Source organism: Nyctereutes procyonoides, unplaced genomic scaffold (assembly GCF_905146905.1).
Source record: "Nyctereutes procyonoides isolate TBG_1078 unplaced genomic scaffold, NYPRO_anot_genome, whole genome shotgun sequence".
Classification (NCBI taxonomy): domain Eukaryota; kingdom Metazoa; phylum Chordata; class Mammalia; order Carnivora; family Canidae; genus Nyctereutes; species Nyctereutes procyonoides.
Genome location: NW_026575047.1, coordinates 17,383,839 through 17,403,108, shown reverse-complemented (window position 1 = coordinate 17,403,108; position 19,270 = coordinate 17,383,839). Strand labels below are relative to the sequence as shown.

General features: G+C 43.7%; 1 protein-coding gene across 1 annotated transcript in view; it reads left to right on the top strand.

The window, feature by feature from the left end:
* Positions 1 to 19,270, top strand: part of RELL1 (RELT like 1) — a 63,155-nt gene that overhangs the window by 10,178 nt on the left and 33,707 nt on the right. The window lies entirely within an intron of this gene.

Here is a 19,270-nt window from a genome sequence, read left to right as displayed (position 1 = left end):
GTCTCCAACACAATCATGTGAATTATCTACACTATAAAAACAGCAGCCCGGAATTTCCTGGCATTGGTGAAGGGGCAGATGGCTAATGAACAGGCATTCCTTCATTTTTCTTCGCAAGTTTGTGCTATAGGCTTGTAGAGCCTTAATTCCTTTGCTGTTTCCTTCATTCTTTCCAACCTCCTCCTCCTCTATTAAAGGCAAAACACAAAACAAGCATGGATACAAAAAAAAAAAAAAAAAAAAAAGAGGCCTTGAGGATTGCTGGAAGCTAGGTGAGAGAGCCAGGAAGTGGGATTCTGAGGGTAAAATCTATTTTGCAGGCAGGATTTCTGAGTTAGTATCTTTGCAGGTGAGACCTGTAGATATGCCCTATAAGCATTGTGGGCTTCTTTAAGAAACAAAGGGCCTTCTTTGAGATTAAGTGTTGTGTAGGTATGTAAAAAAAAAAAAAAAATCCAAGAAAACCCACAAGCCTGGTTTCTGTCCTCCACAAACTTGTGATTCAGAAGGGAAAGATAAGCTCTGAATACAAATCATTGTGGAATAATGGAGAATGAGTTTGGTACCATCCAAGATCTACAAAGGGCTGTGTGGGATCACAGAAGAGGGACTTGCCTTCTGATAAGAGTGGTGGAAAGGACTTCACCATGCCTAAAGCCTGGCGTTGTAAGTGGACCCAAAGGGAGTGGAGGGGTGACAGGCCCAGCAAAAGGAACAGCCTGTGTGAAGGTGTAGAGCTAGGACAGGAGAAGTCAGTGCAGACCTGGTATAAACAGAGAGTTCCTCAGTGAAAATCGCTGAGGGGGGACTGAGGCCAGTTTGTGGAGCTCCAGAAACTATGCACTTTATTGTGTAGGCAATGGGGGACTTGGGGTGTGGTGGAATGGATGACAGTGGGGGGCAGAAGGGGACCCCAGGCACTGGGATGGGTTGGCAGGGCCCCAGATGCTGAGCTCAGGAAAGTCCTGAGTTTGAGTACTTCAGCAAGGCAGTTGATAATTGCTCTTCTTTCTTCTTGTTTCTAAATTGCTGCTTTGGAGAGAGAGAGACAGAGATAGAGAGATGGGGGGTGGGAGGGGAGCACTGGGGGGGCATATCTGTTCTTCATGCATCTCAGAATTGTTTGGCATATAAAATGAATAATATAGTCCTTTGTAAGTGATAGAAATATGACACATGGCGTAGAGGTTTAATATAACACATATGACACAGAGAGGAACAGTTTTTTGAGGTTTAAGGACCGCTGGGAAGCTGGAATCATGAAGTGCAGTGTGCAGCCTGCTGGTGTGAGGGCCAGGAAGTGTTCATTGGTGCTGAAAGCTAGCTCATTGCCTAGTTGTCTTACGTTAGAGTAAATCCTCCAAAGTTGTACCAGTCAGCTTGACTCCCGAATCCTTCATCGTCAAGCATTTGTTTTCAGAAGACCGTTGTGCATTTCTGTCTTTCCCCCTGTTGGCCAGGTTCTCATTGTTTTCGCTTCTCTGCTGGTCAGGAGGGCAGTGCTGGCCATCAGTGTCTATAGAGCAGTGTCTTTAAATAAAACATGCAGCTCAGCACTGGGGTGATTTCTCAAACCCTGCTTGGCTGAGGGCTTCATCCCTCTGCCATTTCTGGCAAGTGTGTTTCTCTTCTGTCCCTTGATTTTTTTTTTTTAAATTTTTATTTTTTTACAATGATGAGACCAAGTTGATTTTGGGAGAGGAAAATAATCTGCTTGAAAGTACGAGGATACATTAGGTGCCTCCATATGACGGAGATGGTAGAGGTGGTGTGACTCAGTTCCTGGGGGGGAGTGGGAAAGGGGAAGACAAGAGAATTCTTTTGCTTGAACCTTATGATAAAAGAGTTGATCTTTTCCATGATGTTTAGTGCTGTGTCTTGATATGTAAGTGAGCAAAGACTCCAGACTTTGAGTCAGTGTGGAATAATAAAACATATATGTGTTTGTTCTTAGTTCCTGGCACAGACCTCCTAAAACCCTTGGAATTTTTGGAGAGAGAGGAGTATCTTTTGGTATTCATAACGGACCCTTTATTTTCCTTGAGTTTATGCTCATGACTGACTCGTGGGCCCCTAGATAGCTTCGGGATAGGGGCTGTTTGCCAGAGGAGCCAACAGCAGGATTGGAGGGTTGGAACTTTGAGTCCCATCCTCCAATCTTAGGGAAGGAAGGGGGACTGATGAATGAGTTCATCGATGGCCCAGTGACTTAATCAATCATGCTTATGCGAGAAACTTCCATAAAAACTCTGAACTTACAGATGTGTTGGGAGGGTGGTATGTCCAGAGAAACCCCCTGCCCGCCATACTTTGCCCTATGCAGCCCTTCCTTTTTGGCCATTCTTGAGTGCTGTCCTTTGTAATGAAACTGTGATCCTAAGCATCAGAGTTCTCCTGAGTGCTCTGAGTTATTTCAGCCAATTGTCCATCCTGAGAATCCCTGACTTTGTAGTTGGTTAGCCTGGGGATACCATTTGTAGCTGGTGGCTGAAGTGGAGGTGGTCCTGTGGGACCGAGCCCTGAGACTTGTGGGGTTGGTACTAGCCCCAGTAATAGGGAGTCAGAACTGAATTGAATTGTAGGATACCCAGTTGGTGAAGGATAATTGATAGTTGGAAAATGAAACAGTCAAGTCTTTCCTTTTTGGAAAAACCAACTAATAATATTAAAACATTGTGCCTGGAGGAATCTTTTTGAAACGATGGTGGGTTACTATTTAGATAAGGACTCAAAAGGCATTAAAAGAAATATAGTGGGAGAGAAAAGAAATGATCAGGCCAGTGCCGCCTTCTTGTTCATGTACTTACATTGTGTTTTATAGTATAATAAAGTAGAAGTTATACCACTATGTGGTTTTCTTTGACCCTTCTGTCCTGGTGTAACCCAAAGATATATTTTTTAAAGCTTTTATTTATTCATTTGAGAGAGAAAGAGAAAGAGAGAGAGAGAGAGAGAGAGAGAGAGAGAGAGAGAGAGAATGAGTAAGGAGTAGAGGTGAGAGGGAGAAGCTGACTCCCCGCTTTGTGGGACTCAGTCCCAGGACCCTGGGATCATGACTTAAGCCCAAGGCAGATGCTCAACCATCTGAGCCACCCAGGCACCCCAACCCAAAGATTTCATCACATTGTTTCTGCCCCCAATCAGTGGAAATATCTATTATGTAAATATTAGTGATTACACTTGTAAATAGTTCCTTAGTAAGGGATTTCCAGGATTATGGTTACCTCTACAGCATTAATATTACTATTAAGTGGAACCATAGGAAATCACCAATCTTTGAGTATTTTGACCAACAGTGACAATAGTTTCCTATGGTTCAACCTAATCCTATGGTTCAACCTAAGAGTAATGCAAGTTTCTTACTGACTTTTTATCTGCAGCTTTAAGAAAAACAACTGTTGTGATTACCAGCAGGGCATTTTAGAAAATGCAAGAAGTAGAAAAAGAAAAAGGTACTTCCAAGTTCTACCAACAAAATATACAAAACACAAAAAGAAAATGAAGATAACTTAAAATCCTACCACACTAGTGTAAACATTTTGCCATCTTTTTCTTCAATAAAACTGGGATCACATCGGCTCAAAATCCTGCTTTGTGTTTATTTTTTTTGCTTAACATTTTTCATTTACAACTGTTATAATTTTAGACAAAGGGATATGACATATCTGATCCCTTCACAGGGATCGTTTCTATTGTTTAGAAGTCAAAGGGAGGTTTAGGATTTCCGAGTAATCAACAATTATAACAGTTAAATATAGGTCAGGATGGCTTTTTGATTTTGCTTTCTATAAATAGTAGCATGGGGGCACCTGGGAGGCTCAGTGGTTGAGCATATGCCTTTGGCTCAGGTCAGAATTCTGGGGTCCTGGGGTTGAGTCCTGCATTGAGCTCCCCATGGGGAGCTTGCTTCTCCCTCTGCCTCTCTCTGGCTCTCATGAATAAATAAAATCTTTTTTAAAAAATGGTAGGATTGGGACGCCTGGGTGGCTCCATGGTTAAGTGCCTGCCTTTGGCTCAGGGTGTGATCCTGGAGTCCCGGGATCAAGTCCCACATCGGGCCCCCTGCATGGATCCTGCTTCTCTCTCCGCCTATGTCTCTGCCTCTCTCCCTTTCTCTGTCTCTCATGAATAAATAATAAAATAAAAATCTTAAAAAAAATGGTATGATTTTTTAAAATTTGTGCTCGATACCAAAAAAAATAGATTGACTTAAAGAACGTGACTTTAACACATTTTCATTCTCAATGATAGTCTTGCTAGGAAAAACCATTGTGTAATTCTAGCTTTACTATCGAATTAGATGAGTTAATGATGACTCATAGATTTTCTACCTAAGACTCCAACCCAACTAGAGATGAGCTGTGGGTAGTCCCGTTTCATGGAACTTTACTGAACCTCAGAACTGTTACCTCACACTTCAGAGGCAGTAGAGCACAGAGTATGATGCTCTGGAGCCCAGACGCCTGGATCAAAATCTCACCTCAGCTACTTGCCAGCGGTGTGACCTGATGCAAGTTACCTGATGTCTCTGTGCTCTAGTTTTCATACCTGCAAAGTGGAGTGGAAACAAATAGTTCCTGCTTCACAGGGTTATTGTAAGGGTTAAATGAGTTCATACCTGTCAGGTACTGGGCATGGTATTTATACAAAGGATGCATCAATATGTGACTATTATTATTATTTTGAAAGATTTTATTTATTTATTCATGAGAGACACAGAAAGAGAGAGAGAGAGAGAGAGAGAGGGAGAGAGAGAGAGGAGGCAGAGACACAGGCAGAGGGAAAAGTAGGCTCCATGCAGGGAGCCCGATGTGGGATTCGATCCCAGGACTCCAGGATCACGCCCTGGGCCGAAGGCAGGCACTAAACCGCTGAGCCACCCAGGGATCCCCAATATGTGACTATTATTAATTGTATTTTACTCTGGGTCTAACCCTTGGGGCTGGTTTTCAGAGTTCTTATTGGAGTTTTGTGCTAAGTGACCTTCACATTGTGTCTTCCCCTTAAACCCACCTTTTGTCTTGGGTCTTCCTAATTACTTCTGGTTATGCGTCCCCCCCCTTTGCCTTTTTCCAGAGTGATCTTGTTTTGTCTCCTAGCCCGCACCCCCCTTTGCTTTGCTCTTTCTCCCACCGCCCTAGCGGGTCGGCTGCGCACCGGAGGACCTCGTCCGGGTTGTGACCTTGGTGCTCCCCATTTGCTCATCTCGCCTTCCCGGTGCCCGTGTTCCCAGGAGGCAGGCCACGTGCCTGTCCCGCAGGAGCCCTGCCTGCCCAAGTGTGACTAATGGGAAAATCCTGTGTTGAGGACTTTTGTGGCTCTCTGTTTAATCATGCTCCTCTTCCTGTTCCTGGAAGGAGGGGGATTGCGGGGCCCCGTGTGGGTGGGACGGGAGGCCTTGTCCCTGCCTTGCTGCTTCGGGATCCCCTGGTGGCAGCTGTGCCCTCACCTGTGGGGCCTGTGCAGAGACTGTGTCCCCCCACATTTAACCCAGCCTCCTCCAAGTGTGGCTCCTGTGGTTCACTGCCCCTTCTGGCAGGTTGGTATTGTGTCCCCAGCTGAACTGTAAGCTTTGTGAGGCCTTTACAGTTTTTACCACTCATATGATCGTGGCCACAATAAAAACCAGCATTATGGGGCACTTACTCTGTGCTAGGCCATTGGGTAAACCCAAGTTCATCTCATTTAATGCTCAGAAACGATTCTTGTATTGTCTGCATTTTAGGGATGAGGAAACTGAGGCACAGGAGGTGAATGGACTTAACCTTGGGTCACTGAGCTAAGGAGCAAGTTGAATAAACACAGAGCAGCTGAGAACATGCTAGCTTCTGCTTTTGCTGCTTTCTTTCTAGGGAGCAGCTTTGGTGCGGGTATGGGTGTTGCTTGTCACAGACCTGGGTTCAGGTTCTGGCCATTCCCCAGATGAGTGACCTTGACTTCAATCTTTTGTTCTTCATTTTATTTTTTAAAGATTTCACCTATTTGACAGAGAGAGAGAGAGAGAGAGAGAGAGAGAGCGCACAAGCAGGGGGAGCAGCAGGTAGAGGGAGAGGGAGAAGCAGGCTCCCCCTGCTGAGCAGGGAGCCCAAAGTGGGGCTCAATCCCAGGACCCTGAGATCATGACCTGAGCCAGACCCTTAATGGACTGAGCCACTCAGGCATTCCAATATTTTGTTCTTTAATGTCCCCATTTCTAAGATGGGTTTGATAACACTTATCTCAGAATCATGACAATTAAAAAAACAAAAGAAAGATAATGGGAGTAAAAATGCCTGGCACATAAGGAGCCCTCAGTAAGGTCCACTGCTCTTAGCAGCTGGTGCTGGAGTGGCTGGACTTCCCTGAGGCCTTGGATGTGGTCTCTCGGCCAGTCTTCTCCTTGAAACCCATGCTTAGTTCCTGCCTGCTCAGCAACACCGAGTTGTTTTCCCATGTGGTTAGTTTGTGTTGTCTTCTGGAAGGTGAAAACGACTTGGCTGAACTCCGACCCTGGCAGGGGCAGGTTATACCAGAACCCAGGGACCTAGATCCCGGAGGCCTGGTCCTCTGTGCCAGCCCCGTCTCGGTGAAGCTCTGGAGGAGTCAGTGGTTCCTAAGGGACCCCCTTGCCTCACCCTCGCTCTTGCTGTTTCTGCTGGAAACAGGCCAACTGGCCTTGTCCACTTCTCCCTATTTAGTGGTTTCGTCCTGACACTTGCCTTTCGCTCCCTCCCATAGTTTAAGGAATTTCTAACCTCGTCCCTGCTTGGCCTCTTGCAAGGAATGTTACACGAACAGATCTGGTAGGAATTGCAACCCTGTGAAAAGTGGGCAGTGGCTTTGGTAAGGGCGTGTAAACTCCTCTCCTGTGTGTCATCCCTTTACACATCTAGCCATCTGGAATGTCATGGAGCCCCATGAAAATCTAGTCGAGGGCCAATTCCCCAAGCTGGGTTTAGGAATGTGCTGCTATTTGCAGCCTTCTTTTGAGTCTTTGCTAACTGCAACCTTCTATTGATTTCTATGAGCACAGGGGCTTGCTGGTATACTAACATCTTTCAGAAAGGGCTTACCCAACAAGTGTGTAAAGCTACAGGCTGTATCAGTTGCCCAGCTCTGAAAATAATCTTTTTTTTGGTTTTTAAAAACTGTCAGTATTTGGCAAATGGGTGTGTAAGTACACAGGACACTCTGTCCTACAAATAGCATCTTGACAAAACTGCTGATCGAGTTACAGGGAAAGTGGATACTCAGTTACCCAGGAGCCCTTCTGGGAGGGGATAGACTGTGCTTTCCCAGCTTCACAGGTTCCCTGTAGCAGATGGTTAAGGGGTTGCACAGTGCTCCAGAACTGCGAGAGGGATGACATGCAAAAACAGGGCACCCTCCCCTCCACTTGGGGAGACAGGTGTGTTTGACTTAAACCAGGGTTTTCCTGTGAGTTCTGTGTCACATTTGGGTTTCCTCACTCTGACCACAATTGTGTGCCTGGGTGATGTGCGTTATAGTGAAGGGGGTGGGGAAAGTGTCGGCAGGTGTGTCGTGGTTCTTCTGTCTGGCTCATTTCCCTGCCTCTACCTAGTGATGTCATATTAGGCCACCGATTGATTTACTTGCAAAATGAGGATCTCATCCACCCTCTTGGCTACCTCCCTGGGATTAGAGGTTTCAATAAAGTAATGACTGTAGAAGCTTCAAGTGTCGTTAGGGTGGGAACTTTTATATCTTGTATGGTGCCTCTAGCTAATGAGTATGATTGAAGATTTTCCTCCTCCTGCACCTCGCTGTCTTTCCCTTCCTCTCTCCTTTTTCTGAAAGATTTTTAGATGCCATGTAACTCACAGTGTTAGTACATACTACGTTTGTGCCAGCTATTGAATTGCTTCTAAGTACAATACTTAGGACTAATATGAAAACATAACAGCTGTGAATAAGATGCTTTTCAACAGATGGGAGTTTTCCTTTCACCTTCATAGTTATGGAAGGTAAAAACAGCATTACACTTTCTAGTGATCTTTTGCCTCTGCAGTTAAAACAAATTAGAAAAAAAAGATTTTATTTATTCATGAGAGACACAGAATGAGAGAGAGAGAGGCAGAGACACAGGCAGAGGGAGAAGCAGGCTCCATGCAGGGGGCCCGACGTGGGACTCGATCCCAGGTCTCCAGGATCATGCCCTGGGCTGAAGGCAGTGCTAAACCGCTGAGCCACCCGGGCTGCCCTGCAGTTAAAAATTTACTAGGTAGTTTTATGCCGCTGAGATCTTTTTTAAAAAATGAATTTATTATAAATTTCATTTTGCTCTAACTGGTTGTAATCATTTTCTATGAAGATTTTTACATTAAAAAAAGACGCATGCTGATTTCAGTATTCATCATACATAGTAGGGTCATTTAGAGAGAGGCAGCCTTTTTAGAGTTTAAGGGTGTTAACAGTGGGTGGGTGTGGACCTGGGCTCTAGCCCAGCTCTGTGGTCAGCTGGTGATGGTTTAACCTACCTCTTTACCGTGAGGTATGTGTCACTGGATGAAATTTAGGGCCACCTCCACTCTTCCAGGCCCTATGAGACCGTGGCTAAGAGTGCAGGGTCAGGGGGTAATGAGAAGACCTACCTGAACCTATAGAGCCCTGAACCATGAGCATTGCTTTTGCTTACACCCATCTTGAAGATCCCGAGATGTGCCCTGCAGCTTGGGGTCTGCTGGGGGCTCTTCGGCCTTCCCTGCTTTGGAGCTGTGGTTGGTGGCCTCCTCGCCTGTGTCCCAAGGCAGGTACCGGTAAGTTGACCTCGTTCTAGTCTGGGATGCGGTCAGGTCAGATGAGCCTTCTGTTGTCTTCTGAATGCAGACTATTGTTTGAAGGACTCTGGAAGGTTCAGGAATGATCCAGATGTTGAGAACCCTGGCTTCTCTAAACAGTGGGATCCTAGAGTTAATCCTCTCAAGGAGCGTCTGTGGCGTTGTGCCTGTGGCCTGTGTTCAATCTTTTGATGCCCTTGGGGAATTGTGTTTGGTCAGGGAGTTCTGTAGCCTTTAAAAATAACTTCAAGTGGTGAATCCAACACAGTTGTGGAGAGTGCTAGGGACTTTCTCTGACTCTGCAAAGTTAGTTTTCCCCTTCTAGTTTCAGTTGAAACCTATGATGAGAAATATTTACAGTATCCATCATTATTTTTAAGTATCTTTGTATCTTGATATTAACCTTACCTTAGTTTTAATCCTTTTTTTTCCGATAGCTTCCTGGGGTTCAGGAGTGATTCAGTTTTGCTCCTCAATCTCCTGCCTGTCAAGAACATTTGTTCCCTTTTTATCCAGCCAAATTCGATTTTTCTTTTGAAACCTAACGTAAAGTCCCTTTGCTTCCTGGATCACACTAATTGCTTCCCTTCCCACACCTATGGTACATATACAAAGAAACGGAAGCTGAAGGTTGGGCTGTGCTCCAAACATTCCTTTGTGAGTAATTGGGATGGAAATTCAAGTGCATTTTCCCGTTAAAAATAATAATTAGGGGGCGCCTGGGTGGTGCAGTTGGTTAAGCTGTCGGACTCTTGATTTCGGCACAGGTCGTGATCTCGGGGTCCTGTGATTGAGCCCCACGTTGGGCTCCCTGCTCAGCCGGGAGTCTACTTGTCCCTCTGCACCTCCACCCAGCTCATGCACAGTCTTTCTCTCATACTCTCTCTCAAGTAAATAAATAAATCTTTTAAAAAAGAAAAGAAAAAAAAATTAGGCTCCCACAAAGGGAATTTTAAAATGGATAAAATGGGACTTTGTGAACTTTTTAATATAAAAGTTGAAAGAATCATAATGTGGGTCCTGGTATACTGATCATTTAGAGTCAACATTTTGCCATATTGCTTGCTCACCCTTGCTGGACTATTTGAAATCAAGTTGCAGACATTATTACATTTCTCCCTAACTACCTCTATCATGTCTCTTGTGGGATTAAGGACTTCCTTCTATGTAACCACAATACCATCATTATACCTAAGAAAATAAACAGTAACGTCTCTAATACTGCCTTAACCCAGTTTCCTCAGTTGTCCTCAAAATATACTTTATGGCTGTTTTGAACTTTTTTATTATTGATTAAAATCTTGAGCAAGGCCCCAGTCATCGTTTACATACTCTATTTGGTTATTTTAGTTTCTAACAAAAGCCAACATTTAGCCAAGTACTGGGGAAGGGAAGAAAACTTCTTGGCCTCTGGCAATATTTTGAGATCTTTGGCTGCTTGTCTCCCTGTCCCACTCTTCATGTCTGCCTCCAGATCCTGGGGTGCTCCTCCTGCCCTGGGCCCTCTGTTTTGGCATCTCCAGGGGGCAGCTGATCTCACACAGGTATTAACAGAAACCCCGGGCACAGCCTCATTTTTCAAGGGACCTCTTAGCTGAAGGTTTCCGTAGATCGAGGATTCATAGCTGGGCGTTGGTGGTGTATGCACATCCTGCAGAGGAAGCTTCGAGGCCTCTCTCTGTCCCCCAGGTTGTCTTTGCTGCCCAGATCAGAGTTCTGTGCTCCAGGGTCATGAAGCACTGCAAAGACTTTGACAAAATAATGGTAACTGAGTGACTGTACTGTATGCATGGGGAAGGATTTTGTGTCATGGGTGGGTGGACCCTGGGCAGCTGGGTCCTATCTGGATATCTCCTCCCTGCCTGGGCACAGTTTCGGAGTGGGGGAGGGAGGGGCCGGAACAGCTGTTTATCTGGGAGTTGTTTAGAAGTTGGCAGCTGCTTAAGTTTCACTACAAAGTTTAGCACTTATTTATTTACTGACTTCCATTGTCTTTCCGTCTCAGTCTAAGCTCGTTTGTTCTCCCCCATATATTTTAAGCTTTTTCAATTTGTCTGCATGAATGCCGGGTCTCCATAACTGGCAGTGTCTGGGGATGGTCTTGAAGGCTCTATGACTTGGGTTGTCTCTGTAGCCAAAGATAGAAATAATTTGGGGATGATTGAGTTGTGTAGAGATTGCTTTGCATTTTGCCCCTTGCATGAGTGTATGTAATTGATTTAAACTGTGATTAAACAGTTAACTTAATAAAGGAGGTTGTTTTGCAGAAGCTAGTAGGTCAGTCCTGCTCAAGTGGGCAGGCTGGTCAGGAGCCCCGTCCTCAAGCACCTGCCTGGGCTGCATGCAGGCTCTTACCAGCTTTTAACTGGTGTGATTTGGGGAAAGTGACATACCTTCCCTGAACCTGTGATTCTCCTCCTCTAAAAGGACAGTACCTACCTCATAGTGTTGTGACCTGCTGAAACTCTACATATGTTAGACCCCCCTTCCGAGGTCTAACAAAACACATTAATGTTTATGCAGCAAACTCATTGGAATAGAGATTGTAAATAGCCTCCTGTGAGATCAGAGCAGGTTTTGCCACCAGTGAGTCTGTTGGATTTAGTTTTTGCTATGGAATGAATCCTAAAAGTGTTTGTTCTCAGAGCTTTGGGGATTTTGCCTTGTGGACACAAGAGGGCGGGTGGACTTGTGTGTTTTTTTTTTTTTTAAAGATTTTATTAATTTATGCATGACAGACACACACACAGAGAGAGGCAGAGACACAGGCAGAGGGAGAAGCAGGCCCCATGCAGGGAGCCCGACGTGGGACTCGATCCCAGGTCTCCAGGATCAGGCCCTGGGCTGAAGGCAGGCGCTAAACCGCTGAGCCACCCAGGCTGCCCTGGACTTGTGTTTTAATCACCAGTCACACTTTGTGGATAGGGCTGGAGAAGGTTGGGAAACCATGGAGAACCACTGGCTCCAGCTCATGATTTTTCAGCTGAGCAAACTGAGGTCCACAGAGGTAAAGTGACTTGTTCAAATCACAGAGGTGGCTATTTCCCTTTTAGGGAAATGTACGTCTATGGATCTTAGTAAACTAGACCAAAAATAGCTTGCTCTTGGGCACTGTGATTTGAATCTTCACTAAAAACAAAATAGGGTGTGTATGTGTGTGTTTAAAAGCGATTTTCCAACCAAACTCTGTGGGTAATTTACATACTAGACAAGTGCCTTTTCCATCACAGAGTTGTCGGGTCATTCTGCTGAGAAACCGTAGATTCGGAGACTGCATACCTTTTCCTGATAAAAGGGGAAGGATAGCTTTCAGAACCATCAAAATGTTCCTTGGTTGGAACAAAGCTGCTTGGGAGAGGTCACAAGGACCTCCTTATCTGTAGTCTCTAGTTATTAGCTTCGTCTTCCCCATTGTCTAGCAACCTTGAGCTATGCCCACTGGGTTTGAGGAATGCCATTTCCATGCTATTCCTTCTCGGCTCCTATGACCACTGAGGTCATTTGGAAATACAAGTATTATTTGGAAGCAAGCTAAAAAACTGCTTTTGATTTTGTGGATTGACTTGGAGCCATTCCTCAGACCTCTTCCTCAGTTCCTTGCCATCTGCAAGCTTTTTATATCAAGTCTTCTTTTGTGACTTTCTTAATGGGATCTTGGCAAAATGCAACACATTTGAGTGGGTGCTCAAAATGCAGTGAATTAACCAAAGCTGGCCAGGTAGGAAAAACCCAGAGGAGTTTGATAAACGCTGGCTTTTGTTGGATGTTTTTTACTCGTAATATTGTGGAAGGGAATCACATTTATCAGTGAGAGCCAAGAACTTTCTGCTTCGGCAGCTCTTGCTGGGCATGGGGCAAACTCGAGATGAGGCTGGGTCGACCTGGGTTGTGGCCTCTGTCAGGTGAGCTGTGATGTTGGAGAGAGGAGGGAAGTCAGAGATGGGGGACAAAAGGCAGTTTTGTAGTTGTTCATCCCATGAACCTCTTTGGAATCTGGCATTGGGCATTTTCAAAACCTGTCCTACTTCCTGCTGTGCTAATTGGAACCCACAGTTTTGAAGTTTGGGAAGCCTTAACCTAAGTTCTAAAATACCAGAGCAAACCAGCATTTCACATGTAACAGAAAAGTAATTAAGTGATGAAATATTATTGAAAGAACCCTAATTAAAATATAGCTCAAACAGGCATTTGTAGTTGGATGGTGCCCAATGACAAGTCCTAGGTTTACATGCCCAGAGACCAAGGCTTCCAGAAGGTAAGAGGAAACAGTCTAGAAGCAGGCAGGAGCCAGCCTGTCTGGTTTAAATCCAGGCACTGCCACCGGCTAGCGGTGTGACCTTGAGAAGGTCATCCTACCTTCCTGTGCCTGCTTTCCCCATCTGGAATATGAGGATATACCTCTGTGTCCTAGGTTTATCATGAGGATTCAGTGCTTAGCTCAGTGCCAGCTCCTAAATGCTCTGCAAATGTGGTGGTTGTCATTGTAAGTGGTAATAGAGATGTGAACTACTCCAAGCCACATCTCTCCTGGGACACCATCTCTTCTGGAACACCGTCTCTTCTGGAATACCATCTCACTCAGAACCATTCCCCTCCTTACCATGCCTCTGTCTGCTTTCTGTTCTGACTCTGGCTCCTGGTCCCTTACTGTGCTGGGCTTTCCAGCTGGGATGGACTTCTCCCTATGGGTTATTAGCCCAGCTGGAGATTTGGGGTATGCCTCTGGGCTGTGCCCTGAATGCCAGCGCCCTGTCCTTTCATTGTCCTCTCCTATCCCCTCAGTCTCTGGCCAGACCTCCCTGTCTCCACGAGCTGCTCCTCTGCCCGGCCGCCCCCTGGTCTCAACAGGTGTCATCTCTTCTTACTTATTGTGAGAGAAAATGGAAGATGTCATGCACGTTGTTCCCTCAACTTCCTCCAGCCCACTGTTGGGGGCTCTAACTCTCAGACCCGCTGCTTCAGGAAGAAGTGGGTTGGTTTTTGTTCCAGTGTTTGATCTTTCTTCTTTGTATGGAAATCTTCTCAAGGCTATCACTCCGTATTCTTTCTCAGTCTCTCCCTCTTGCTCCTTCTGTATAGAAATATGTTGGATTAGGGGTGCCTGGGTGGCTGAGTGGTTGAACTCTGACTTTGGCTCAGGTTGTGCTCCCGTGGTCCTGAGATCAGGTCCCACATCTTCTCCCTCTGCCTATGTCTCTGCCTCTCTCTTTTTGTGTGTGTCTCTCATGAATAAGCAAATAAAATCTTAAAAAAAAAATACATTGATTTCAACCACTTAAAAGCAAAACAAAACACCAAGTAGAAATTTCTTCCTCTCACCTTCTTTTTGCTCCTACTGGGCATCCAGGAAGAGTAAACTGAGCTCAGTCTCTATTCTTCAACCCAGGGGATCTAGTCTTACATTCCAGGCTACTGAAAAACTGTGCCCTCCATGGCCATGAAGCTCTCCCATGGATCGTTTTTCCGTCCTATTTGTTATTTTATTTGTTCATTGTATATGTGTATGTATTTTAGGATTTTTAAGTTTACTTCAAGAAACTACAGAAAAACAGGATGTAAGGTACAACAAGGAGAAAGTTAAAAGAATTCCAGTGGCTTCCTAAATTAGAAACTAATGGTTTCCCATGAGTTCTTCTACATTGCCTGATTCGTCTGAGCACGTCTCAATTCTTTTTCTAAAGAGCCTTCTTAGGTTGTTTGTTTCTTGTTTCTTTTTTTAAATTGTGTTAAGAACATTTAACATGAGATCAACTCTCTAGACAAAATTTTAAGTGCAGGATAAGTATTGTTAACAGCAGGCCCCATGTTGTAAAATGTGCCGGAAATGTTACATCCGTGGAATGCCAACTACCCACTTTCCTCTCCCCCACTCCTGGCAACCACCGTGTGACTCTCTGGTTCTATAAATTTGACTCTTGGATGGCTCATAAAGTGGAATCATGCAGTATTTGTCCTTCTGTGACTGGCTTTTTTCATGTAGCATAGTGTCCTCCAGGTGCATATACATAGTCACATATGGCAGGATTTCCTCTTTAAGGCTAAAGGGGATTCAGTTGTCTGTATACACCATGGTTTCTTTATCTGTTCAGCCATCAGTGAACATTTAGGTTGTTTCCATAGCTTGGCTACTGTGAATAATACTGCTGTGAACATGGGAAGCAGGTATCTCTCGAAGATCCTGATTTCAGTCCTTTTGGATAAATAGGCTCAGGGATCACAGGGTAGTTCTATTTTTAACTTTTTGAGGAACCACCATATTGTTTTACATAGTGGCTGCCCCATTTTCCATTTCCTTCCTATTTTAATTGCTCTCTTGCAGCATCTGACCTCGCTGACTGCTTATCCCTTCTGGAATCTCTATCCTCCACATTCTAGAGGAGAGCCCTGGCTTTTCTTCCTCAGCTTCCTCGTGGAGTAGAACCAGTTGCTTAATGGAGATCTTCCAACTAGTCGTGGAAATATGCTTACCTTTCCATAGGCTTAGCTTTCCATACGCTTACCTCTAACTCCACATGTTCAAAACTGAGCTCGTGATATTGCCTTTCCATGCCAAGTATATTGCCAAGGCTGCTGGAACAAAGTACCACAAACTGGGCGGCTTAAACAAGAGAAGTTTATTATCTCACAGTCTGGAGTGTAGAATTAATTCTAAGATCAAGATCGGCAAGGTTTCTTCCTTCAGAGGGCCATGAAGAATCTATTCCATGCTTCTCTCCTTGTTGCTGGTGGTTTGCTGGCAATCTTTGGCCTTCTTTTGCCTTTGGAAGCATCATCCCATCTCTGCCTTTATCTTCACATGGTATTTTCCCTCTGTGCCCACCTGCCTCCAAATTTCCCCTTTTATAAAGTTAGCAGTCATATGGGATTTGAGTCCACTCAAATGACCTCATTTTAATTTGATTATCTTTGTAAGGACCTTGTCTTTTAGTAAGATCACATTCTGAAGTACTTGGGGTACTTCAGCATTTGAATTGGGAGGAAATAAAATTCAACACCAAGCAAACTTCCTTTTTTTTTTTCTTCAGGTTATTTCCCATCTCAGAGAATGGCATCTATGTCTGCCATATGACTCATCATGCAGAAACGTGGGCATTATCCTGATCAAGTCACTTGCCCTTCTATGAACTTGGGGTTCAGAGCCCATAGAACTTAGAGGCAAAACTTTGGAATAGGATCCTTCATAGCAGCGTACGTTTTCAAAGGGGTCTTTGATTCCCAACTGACAACCTCTGCTTTGTCTTTCTACCAACTTGGTACAAAAGTAATACATGTGAATTTTGCAAAATTGTAGACAATTGTAGACAAAATAAAATTGTAGACAAAATAAAATTTAAAATTGTCCCAGTTACCTGGAATCATTTAATATTTTGGTCATTGCTTTGTACATTTTATGCCTTTATGCATTTTTTTTTAAATAGTTGAACCATTCTGCAAGTAAGATGTTGAATCAAGCTTTTCGGTTTTTTAAAAAAGATTTTATTTATTTATTTATTAGAGATAGAGTGAGGGAAGGGGCAGAGAGAGGAAGAGGGAAAGAATCTCAAGCAGACTCTGCACTGAGCAGGGAACCCAATGTGGGACTCGATTTCAGGACCCTGAGATTATCACCTGAGCCAAAATCAAGAGCTGGATGCTTAACTGACTGAGCCACTGAGGCACCCCTGAGTTAAGTTTCTTGAATTCAACGTCGTAATTTCAGTGTTTTCTCATGTCTTTGCAAAATCTTTATGAATAGTTTTAAATGATGTGTATTATTCCATCGAATGGGTAGACAATGATTAAGTTAGATATTTTCTTATTATTCCACTGTCAAACAGTCAGGTTTTTGCCATTTTTTTGACTTATAAATAATGCAGCAACAACTCCTGCTATGAATTTGGGCTCAAACAGTTTGTTTATAATTCAGATATGATTCAACTGGGGGTAAAGGAGAAAGATGGCCAGTGTCTCTAAACAAGTTATTAGCATAAATTGAAGGAAAGCTAAATTAACCTAAGCTAACAAATGTTTTTAGGCATTATTTGTGAATATTTACTTTGTGATTTTAGTTGCCTTAAATTTGAAGAGCTTCTTGTGGCTAGTGGATAGTCCAGTTCTGTCAAGCTGGTGACTAAACACTTTTACAACGCTTATCTCTTCCTAAACATTCTTCCAAGTGCTTTATGTATTAGCATATTTAATCCTTATAATGACTCCATGAGGTAGTCTTCTGGTTACTATTGGTATATAACAAATCACCTCAAAGCTTAGTGGCTTAAAACAAGAGTCACTCGTTTTGCTTAGGAACCTCCAACTCAGGCAGGGTTCATCAGAAACGGCTCACGTTTGCTCCACGTGATATCAGCTGGGACCGTAGAGCCTACTTCTAGGATGGCTCATTTACATAGTTGGCAAGTTGATGACGATCATTGGTTTCTTTTCTTGGGGACACTTGGACTTCCTCACAGCATGGTGCCTGTGTTCCAAAAGCAAGTGCCGTGAGTGGCAGGAAGTGGAAGCTGTTGGTTTCTTAGGGCCTGGAGCTTGGAAACTGACAGAGCATCACTCCAGCATACTCCATTGGCCGGGCGGAGCCCAGAAGATATATTCAAGGGGAGGAGATACAGACTTTTCCATTGGAAGAGAATCAAAAGATTTGGGGCCATGTTTTAAAATCATTATAGAAAGGTACAGTCATTTGATTTTGTTTCACAATGAGGAAACTGAGGACAGAGCAGTTAAATAATTTGCCCAAGGTGACGTGCCTAGTAGGTGGCCACGCTGTTATTTATGCCAGGCAGTGTGACCTTGTAACTTCAGTGCTATATGGCATCTCTCTGTAATTCATGTTTCACTAATTTAGATTCATATCTCCTTCAGTTTTTCCATGGTACAGTAATTACATGAGATTAAGTGACTGATACTGTTTATAAATCATGGACTCTAAATATGTAGTGTTTGCAAGGGTTTGCTGCATGTCAAATTAATGAAGACACATTCTCAACCACCTGATTCAGGAGGGTCTGTTGCTTCAACTCCGAGCCTCTCTGCTTTCCTCTGTCTTCCTAGTGCCCCCCAAAGAGAATTGGTTATCACCTCCAGGTTGAAACAGGCTGTGACTCGGAGTAAAACTCTCACAGTCTTAGAAGTTGTCTGCTTCAACTATTCCTGTTGCATGGAATATGTGTTATTAAAAAGGAATTAATTAATAAGACTCAGAATTGTAAAGGGCGTTAAAGAAAGGTTTCTGGTTTTTACTAAAAGACTGGCCGTTAAATCCTAAATTGGATGACATATTTGCATATGGTTAGGGAAGTGTGTGTGTGTGTATGTGTGTGGTGTGGGTGTGTGCTTCCCTTTATTTGTTCATTCATTTAATATATTGATTCCTGGAAGAATAATCAGAAAAAAAATATAGGTTATCCCCAATTCTAGAGATTGTGTGATAAAATAATGAATGCAACCTTTTACAAACCTAAGAAACCAACAGTTTCCTTTCCTGTTCAAAGGTAATGGGTATTTCCACATGAACTACTGATAGCCCTTTGTTGTACAGTCTCTGGTTTGCAAATTGGGCTTCTGTCGAATACTATTTGCTGCAGTGATGAAATGTGGTTATTTCACGCCTTCTATTTGCCCCATATGATCATTGGCATGTAGATTCTTTTTTTTTTAATCAAAATACTCTTTGAGAGAGCTTGTAATTAAATGTATATAGTTTTCCAGTTTCTGGGTTTCTTAAGTAACATCAGGAATCTCCCTGATGCAGAGAACTTCGTTTCATCATTTGAGAACCTGAGTATTCCAAATCATGCCACTTCATTTCGATCAAATATCACGTTTTTCTTTACTCCTCGTCCTACCTGACCTTCGTTTGATAATTCTCTTCTCATTTTGTGTCTGTGGGCTGGTACCTTGCTGGTTTTCTATGTAGTTGGTTGGCTCTTTGTCTCTTGTCTTTGTTGATCATGTCTCCTGATGTCCGCACTAGGTTCTCTGCTTCTCACTCTCCTTCCTAGAGAAGATTCAGGTCCCCGTGTGTAGGGACCTCTTGGGACCTGTTGGCACTTTTGGTGATAAGTCCATGTGATACTTGGACATGTCCACAAGCAAATTTCTCCGTTTCTTCAAAAGATGCCCCCTTCCTAGCTGCCCTATTTTTGAAGTCATAAACTAGGTCCTCACTGTTACCTTTTCTCCTGTTGCCCTGTGTATACTTTTGACCGCATTTCTCTCAGTCTGTGATGATCTGCCTATGTGTTTTGTTTAGGGATCATTTCTGATGTTTCTCTACATGCTCTAAGATGTTGTTGGCCAAGTCATGTTGTTTATCACTGTATCCATTTCCCAGCCTTATGCCTTTCACCTAATGGACATATGATAAATTTTAATTAGGATAAGTGAATGAACAAAAAAATGCATATGCTTCCATTTATATGTTTGCACCCCAGGCCCAAATCTTGACACCATCCTGTACTTTTCTCTCTTTTTCATACTCTAGATCTGTCAATATA